Source organism: Carassius auratus, chromosome 30 (assembly GCF_003368295.1).
Source record: "Carassius auratus strain Wakin chromosome 30, ASM336829v1, whole genome shotgun sequence".
In the NCBI taxonomy this organism is placed as follows: domain Eukaryota; kingdom Metazoa; phylum Chordata; class Actinopteri; order Cypriniformes; family Cyprinidae; genus Carassius; species Carassius auratus.
The window spans coordinates 4,272,764-4,279,378 of NC_039272.1; the positions used below are offsets into that span (position 1 = coordinate 4,272,764).

General features: G+C 36.9%; 1 protein-coding gene across 1 annotated transcript in view; it reads left to right on the top strand.

Moving 5' to 3' along the window:
• LOC113048943 (BRI3-binding protein-like) overlaps positions 1-5,051 on the top strand; it is an 8,399-nt gene extending 3,348 nt beyond the window's left edge. Inside the window, exon 4 of the transcript XR_003276554.1 lies at positions 4,369-5,051. The gene's annotated coding sequence lies outside the window, so the exon portion shown is untranslated. The remainder of the gene's footprint in view (positions 1-4,368) is intronic.
• The last annotated feature ends 1,564 nt before the right edge of the window (positions 5,052-6,615 follow it).

The following is a 6,615-nucleotide window of genomic DNA, read 5'->3' on the forward strand; positions in this document are numbered from 1 at the left end:
ACAATAGAGTTCAGAATGTCTATAAATGCTGATCCCAATACATCTTTTTCATTATCGACATGGATATTAAAATCACCAACTATTAAGACTTTATCTGCAGCCAGAACTAACTCGGATGTAAAATCACCAAACTCTTTAATAAAGTCTGTATGGTGCCCTGGTGGCCTGTATACAGTAGCCAGTACAAACATAACAGGGGATTTATCATTAACATTGGTTTCTCTGGATAATGTTATATGAAGCACCATTACTTCAAACGAGTTATACTTGAAGCCTGCCCTCTGAGAAATCCTGAAAACGTTATTATAAATTGAAGCAACACCTCCCCCTTTGCCTTTTAGACGCGGCTCGTGTTATAACAGTAATCTTCGGGGGTGGACTCATTTAAAATAATGTAATCATCAGGTTTTAGCCAGGTTTCTGTCAAGCAGAGCACATCTATATTATGATCAGTTATCATATTATTTACAAAAAGTGTTTTCGTAAAAATGGATCTGATATTCAATAAGCCAATCTTTATCATTTGTTTATCCATATTGCATTTGTTTTTTATTTGTTGAACCTCAATTAAATTGTTAACCTTAACTTGGTTTGGACGTTTTTGTATTTTCTAGTTCGTGGAACAGACACAGTCTCTATAGTGTGATATCTAGGTGAAAGAGTCTCTATGTGCTGAGAATTAACTGACCTCTGTGACGGGAGGCAGCTAGCAGACGGTCGGTTTAGCCAGTCTGTCTGCTTCCTGACCTGGGCCCCAGTTAGTCAAGTATAAACACTAAGACTATTTGCCATATTTCTAGACAGAAGAGTGGCGCCACCCCAGGAGGGATGAAGACCATCTCTTTTAAACAGGTCAGGTCTGCCCCAAAAGCTCGTCCAATTGTCTATATAACCTATGTTATTCTGTGGGCACCACTTAGACATCCAGCCATTGAGTGATGACAATCTGCTATGCATCTCATCACCACGGTAAGCAGGGAGGGGACCAGAGCATATTACAGTGTCTGACATCGTGCTTGCAAGTTCACACACCTCTTTAAAGTTATTTTTAGTGATCTCCGACTGGCGAAGTCGAACATCATTAGCGCCGGCATGAATAACAATCTTACTGTATTTACGTTTAGCATTAGCCAGCACTTTTAAATTTGCCAAGATGTCAGGCGCTCTGGCTCCCGGTAAACATTTGACTATGGTGGCTGGTGTCTCTATATTCACGTTCCGTACAATAGAATCGCCAATAACTAGAGCACTTTCATCAGGTTTCTCAGTGGGTGCATCACTGAGTGGGGAGAACCTGTTTAATGTTTTGATCGGAACAGAAGAGCGGTGTTTTGACCCACGACTACGCTGCCTCACCGTCACCCAGTTGCCCTGCTGCAGGGGCTCTGCTGGAACCGGACAATATACAGGAATCCCTGAGCTAGACGCATCCAAAGCCATATCTAGAGCCCTAACATTCTTACTGTCCTCAATTAAAGTTTGGATGCGTGTCTCTAATTCTGAAATCTTCTCTGTCAGCCTAACTGTTTCCCTGCATTTATCACATGTGAATCCCTCATCAGCGACAGAGATAGATAAACTGTACATGTGGCAAGAGGTGCAAATAACAATTGTAGGAGAAGCCATTACTCACCGTGCTTGATGAAATATTCTTACTGCGGTTGTTTGATGAACTTGTGGAAAACTGCAGCGTGAGAGAGGAGAGGAGAGGAGAAAAGAAAACGCTAATGACAAGCTAACGAGTGCTAACACTTTGCAGGTGTGCTGCAGTCACGGAAGAGTGAACGATCAAAGTTAATCTGATAAGATTGATCGGTAATATCAGAAATATGGTGTGAATTAAGTTATATTTTACAATTAAAAAAACAAACAAACAGACAGTGATAGTAAGAAAGATTATAGAGAAAAAATATCTCCTAATGCAATCTGAATACACACAAGCCTGCTGTATACAGATGAAGGACATGTTCTACTAATTGCTTTGGCACTTTTTCGGTGAAATCATCAGCGTTCGATGGCAAGAGCCTCACGCTGTGAAATTGAACGCATCTTTTCTCTCAGCGCTTCTGGGATATTTATTATTGATGAATGTTTCCGTGACTGATCAGAGTCGTGCGTCGCAGTTTATCGTCTGGATAACGCCAGGGTTTCTCCAAAAAGCTGCAAGGTGCAATTTTCTTTGAGCAAATATCGAGTGAGTGTCATTTTGTCAGAGTTTTCAATAAGAAACCTTCTGCAAACTGCACAGAAATATTCTTCCGGCTGAGATTTCTCTTTTTATTTTCTATACATGAACACTGCAGGCTCTGGGATTAAGAAATGACTTGTGCACAATATCTAATCATTCATGTTGCTTGGTCGTCCTAGACGGTTATATACATTTACACGGATAGAGTCAAAAAAAAAACACTGATCCAAAGGTTTAAGTAATGTTTAAGAATGTGGTTGACCGCTAGAATGAACATTTGAACTGTTGTAGTTACGATAGTAATTCAGACAGATGTTAATACTAAGAAAGCTTTTACTTGAAAAGGAAAACTGGGAAAGTGTTTAGAAAGTGTGCGCTTATATGATTCATGCACTATATCCCACATTAAACGATAGCTCTGTGTGAAGAACAGACTCTTGAACACTTCGGATTAGTTCAATGCAAGCTCTATTATATTCATTATTTACGGTGTAATCCTCACAAACATCTACATCTTAAATGCTTTGGTTGTAGCATCTTGAAACGCTCCTGAATCTAGTTTCCAGGAATTGATCTGGAGAGTTTGTGAATATCTAACGGCATTCCTGTTCAGTATTCCTGAGCTCTTCTTATTCGAGGACGACTCCGTGGACAATAACTCGTGCATATTTAAGGTCAGATCAGGTCTGCTCCGCTGAGGCTATCAGAAGTTCTCTAGACGAGCGAAGCTGATGCTTTTGGCAGAAGTACAGTAGAAATTACCTTTAACTCGCTTGTTTTTTACCAAGATCTCTGGAGACACACTCCAGATGTGTGCAGGACGCTCAAAGACTGAGTGTTGTTTTGAAATAAACCTTTTTGACAATGATAAATCATCATTAGGACTTGATTTTTACAGCTTGTGTAATTTACTGTCACTACATTTCAGCTCAACTAATAGAAGCAAATCAGTCCTGAAAATAATTGCAGTTGTAATCATCTAAACTAAGAACGTAATAATTGTAAAACCATAACTCGATATTTCCGTGAAGGAATAAATTTGACACCCTTGCGTCGTTTCCATCACAACTCATCATTTATATGTTAAAGTTATTGTGGTTTCCAAGGAAACGGAGCGTGCAATAAAATAATGCATGTGTTAAAAAACGAGAAAAATAAAGCTGAAGGTCTCCAGGAACAGAATGGTTTATTTTTATTTTTTATTTTGCATCAGTTAATTTAATTATACAAGAAGTTTGAAAATATTATAGAGTCAGATGTTGAAATGTCTTCCTCTGCTGAATGATTTGAGATGTGATGAAAAAGATATTGTGGGGAAATTATTGTTTTATACTTGAATATGTTACATGTGTGCAAGGTTTTTTAGAAATTAATGTTTGCATTCAGCAGGTGCACGGTTAATGGATCAAATGTGGTTTTATATGAGAATTATTGGCTTTCAAAAGGAACGCCAAGAGCATGTTTTTAAAATACACAACTTAATAAAGATAAACGCACATTTTCCGCCCAGTTTGGTTCGCTTCACTGAACGGAGCACCAGACAATCACTGTTAGGCACTAAACTCAGAATACCTCTCTAAATGAACCTGTGCCTCTATTATTCTCTTTCAGATTTAACTACTTCTGTGTCCTGGAGAATTAAGACTAAATTAACATTTAATTGTTTTCTAAAATGTCAAATCCATAATTAAACCAGTTTTAAGAGCTGGTTTCAAATGAGGACACTATTAAACCTGCACTTCTGTATGCTTTATCAGTTAAAGGGCAACTTGATAATTTTCTTGTCCAACTTTGACCCTGAAACACGAAACCAGACCTAAAGGTGATTTATTATTATTTATCTATTTATTTATTTTTCACAATTGAGAGTTATGCATCATCTGAAAGCTGTATAAATCATCTCTCCAGTGATGTCTGGTTTGTGAGGAGGACAATATTTGTAAAATCTGCAATCTGACGGTGTAAAAAAATCTAAATGTTGAGAAAATCATCTTTAAAGTTGTTCAAATGAAGTTCTTAGCAATGCATATCACTAATCAAACAAGTTCTAGGTAGAAAATTACCAAAATATCTTCATGGACACAGATGATAAATAACACATTTCTGGAAACACCTGAGACTTGACATATTGTAAAAAGGTGCATAATAGGTCTCCTTTAATAATCTTTCATAACTCGCAGAGAGAGAGAGAGAGTACTATTACATTTACAATAATGTAGTACTAGGAAACAGATAATGGTCTGTAACACACTCCCATTAGATGCCATTATATATGATTGAAGTGTGAATGTGTGTAATCTTGTTTTGCTCTAGAGGAGAGAAATCCTGCAGGTTTGTGTGAGGAAACGATGTAAAACCATGGTCAGATTATTTCCATGTCAACTACTCCTTTAGATTGTCTTGCTTTAGGATAGATTTGCACAATGGAAACAGATGCAGTATGATATAGTTCAGAAGGTTTTGGGTCAATATGACAATAATTCAAATTGCAAATGTACAAAATGTAGTATTTTGAACTAATTGGCGTTCCTGGAAAACTCTTCAGTTAGTGTGTTTTAAAGGTCTGTAGCCGGTTCAGGTCTATGTTCATGATCTCAGTGTGCACTTCAGCTCGTGTGTCAGGTATTTGAAGAAGGATCTCAATAAAAGGTGACCCTAAACTCAGAAAGGGCCAGAATGAGACGGTTCTGTTCAAAGCGTCATGCTATTATCAGATGAACTCCTGAGACTGAACCTTGGCTTTCGTTGACTGCTCATAAGGCAATGCATCCATTAAAATCTGATTATGTTTGTTTGTGCTCCAGCTTCTTGCATGTGCAATGTGATGTGCACTTGATCAAGAATAATTAATCCTGAGAACATATCACAGCAGAATGTGTTGTTGCTACAGATATAGCATTAATGTTGATATACCTTTAAAGCATTGTCAGATGTGTGTGCATTAATTAGTGCTGTCTGCTACAGTAATTAATATTGCTCATTCTTAATGTTATGGATTTAAACAAACTATAACTAGGACTTTTCATGTGACCAGATCATGGTTTGTTTATATGGAGAGGACTTGACTCTTTTGGCTGGATGTTTAAAAACATCTAATTATAATTTAATTAGTTTTTAACAAAAACATTTATGTAAGGAAAATTAAATATAGGCTTTTATTAGAAAATGTAATGCAGTCACATTGGATTTGCATTATTTTTCCAAGAATTGTTCTGTTTAATATCTCTCTAATATACGCTTCACAGGTTTTGTGTCGGTTAGATCTTCTTTCATTAAGTTTATTAAATCTGCTGTAGAGATACTTATGATTTCTATTCCAAATCCAAGCTGTTCTTATAAACTCTTTATTGATCAAAGAATCCTAAAAAATGTATCATGGTTTCCACAAAAATATAAAGCAGAGTTATTTTCAAGATTGATAATAATAAGAAACGTTTGCATTTTAATCAACACATTAAAATTATTTCTGAAGAATTTGTGACACTGCTGCTGTTAAAATAATGTAAGATATATTCAAATAGAAAAGAATTACAAAATTAAAGCACGATATTACTGTTTTTTTTAACAGAATCATAAAATACATCCTTGAATTTCAAAAAAAAAAAAAAAAAAGAATAAAAATAAAACATAAAATAAATCTTACAAAATGGCAAGTGTAAGTGAAAAGTTGAGATGAAAAGTTAATTTCAGAATGCTTAAAAAAAAGTTTCCCACCCAAAAAATGCACCTATTTTTACTTTTAAATGACACTGAATGCAGATTTACTCTGTATGAAGATTAATATTTGTTTATAAGATGCCAAAGCACTGTAATGTATTCCAGTCTGTGCGTTATTAGTGATTTATATTTGTTTTCCTTGACACTTTAATTCAAGCAAGCACAATTTAGAAACAACATGTTTGTCCACGCTGAAGAATCATATCCGTTGCAATCTTGCGGTGATTATTTCATCAGTGTGAGTGACAGTCTCAGCTATCAGCAGGTGTCTGTCTACAATCATCACGCTGGTGCTCCCTCTCGAGAATAGAGGTGCACAAACCTGTTTTTAGATATCTTTAAATGCTTTTATGAAGGCAATGAAATCAGTGCCTGGTGTTGGCTCTTGTTGATGCCAGGTGTGCAGTTTCTCTCTGTCACACACACACACACACTTGAGGAAAGACACCTGAGCAGATCCGTCCAGCGCTGCGATCCTCTGGGAGATTAAAAACAGAGACTGGGAAGTAAGGTAGAATAATGATAACACCTACAGCTGAGGCATAATGAGGGGACACAGGGGAAAACGAGCCAGTTTCCAGCCTTTTCAGTCCGTTGGCAGGAGTCAGTGGAGCTCTGACATGTGATGATTATTTCACTCAGTACAGAACTAGGGCTGAACGCTGGAAAGATGGAGCCTGGAGCCCAGGATTAAGAGAAGAAGAAGAAGT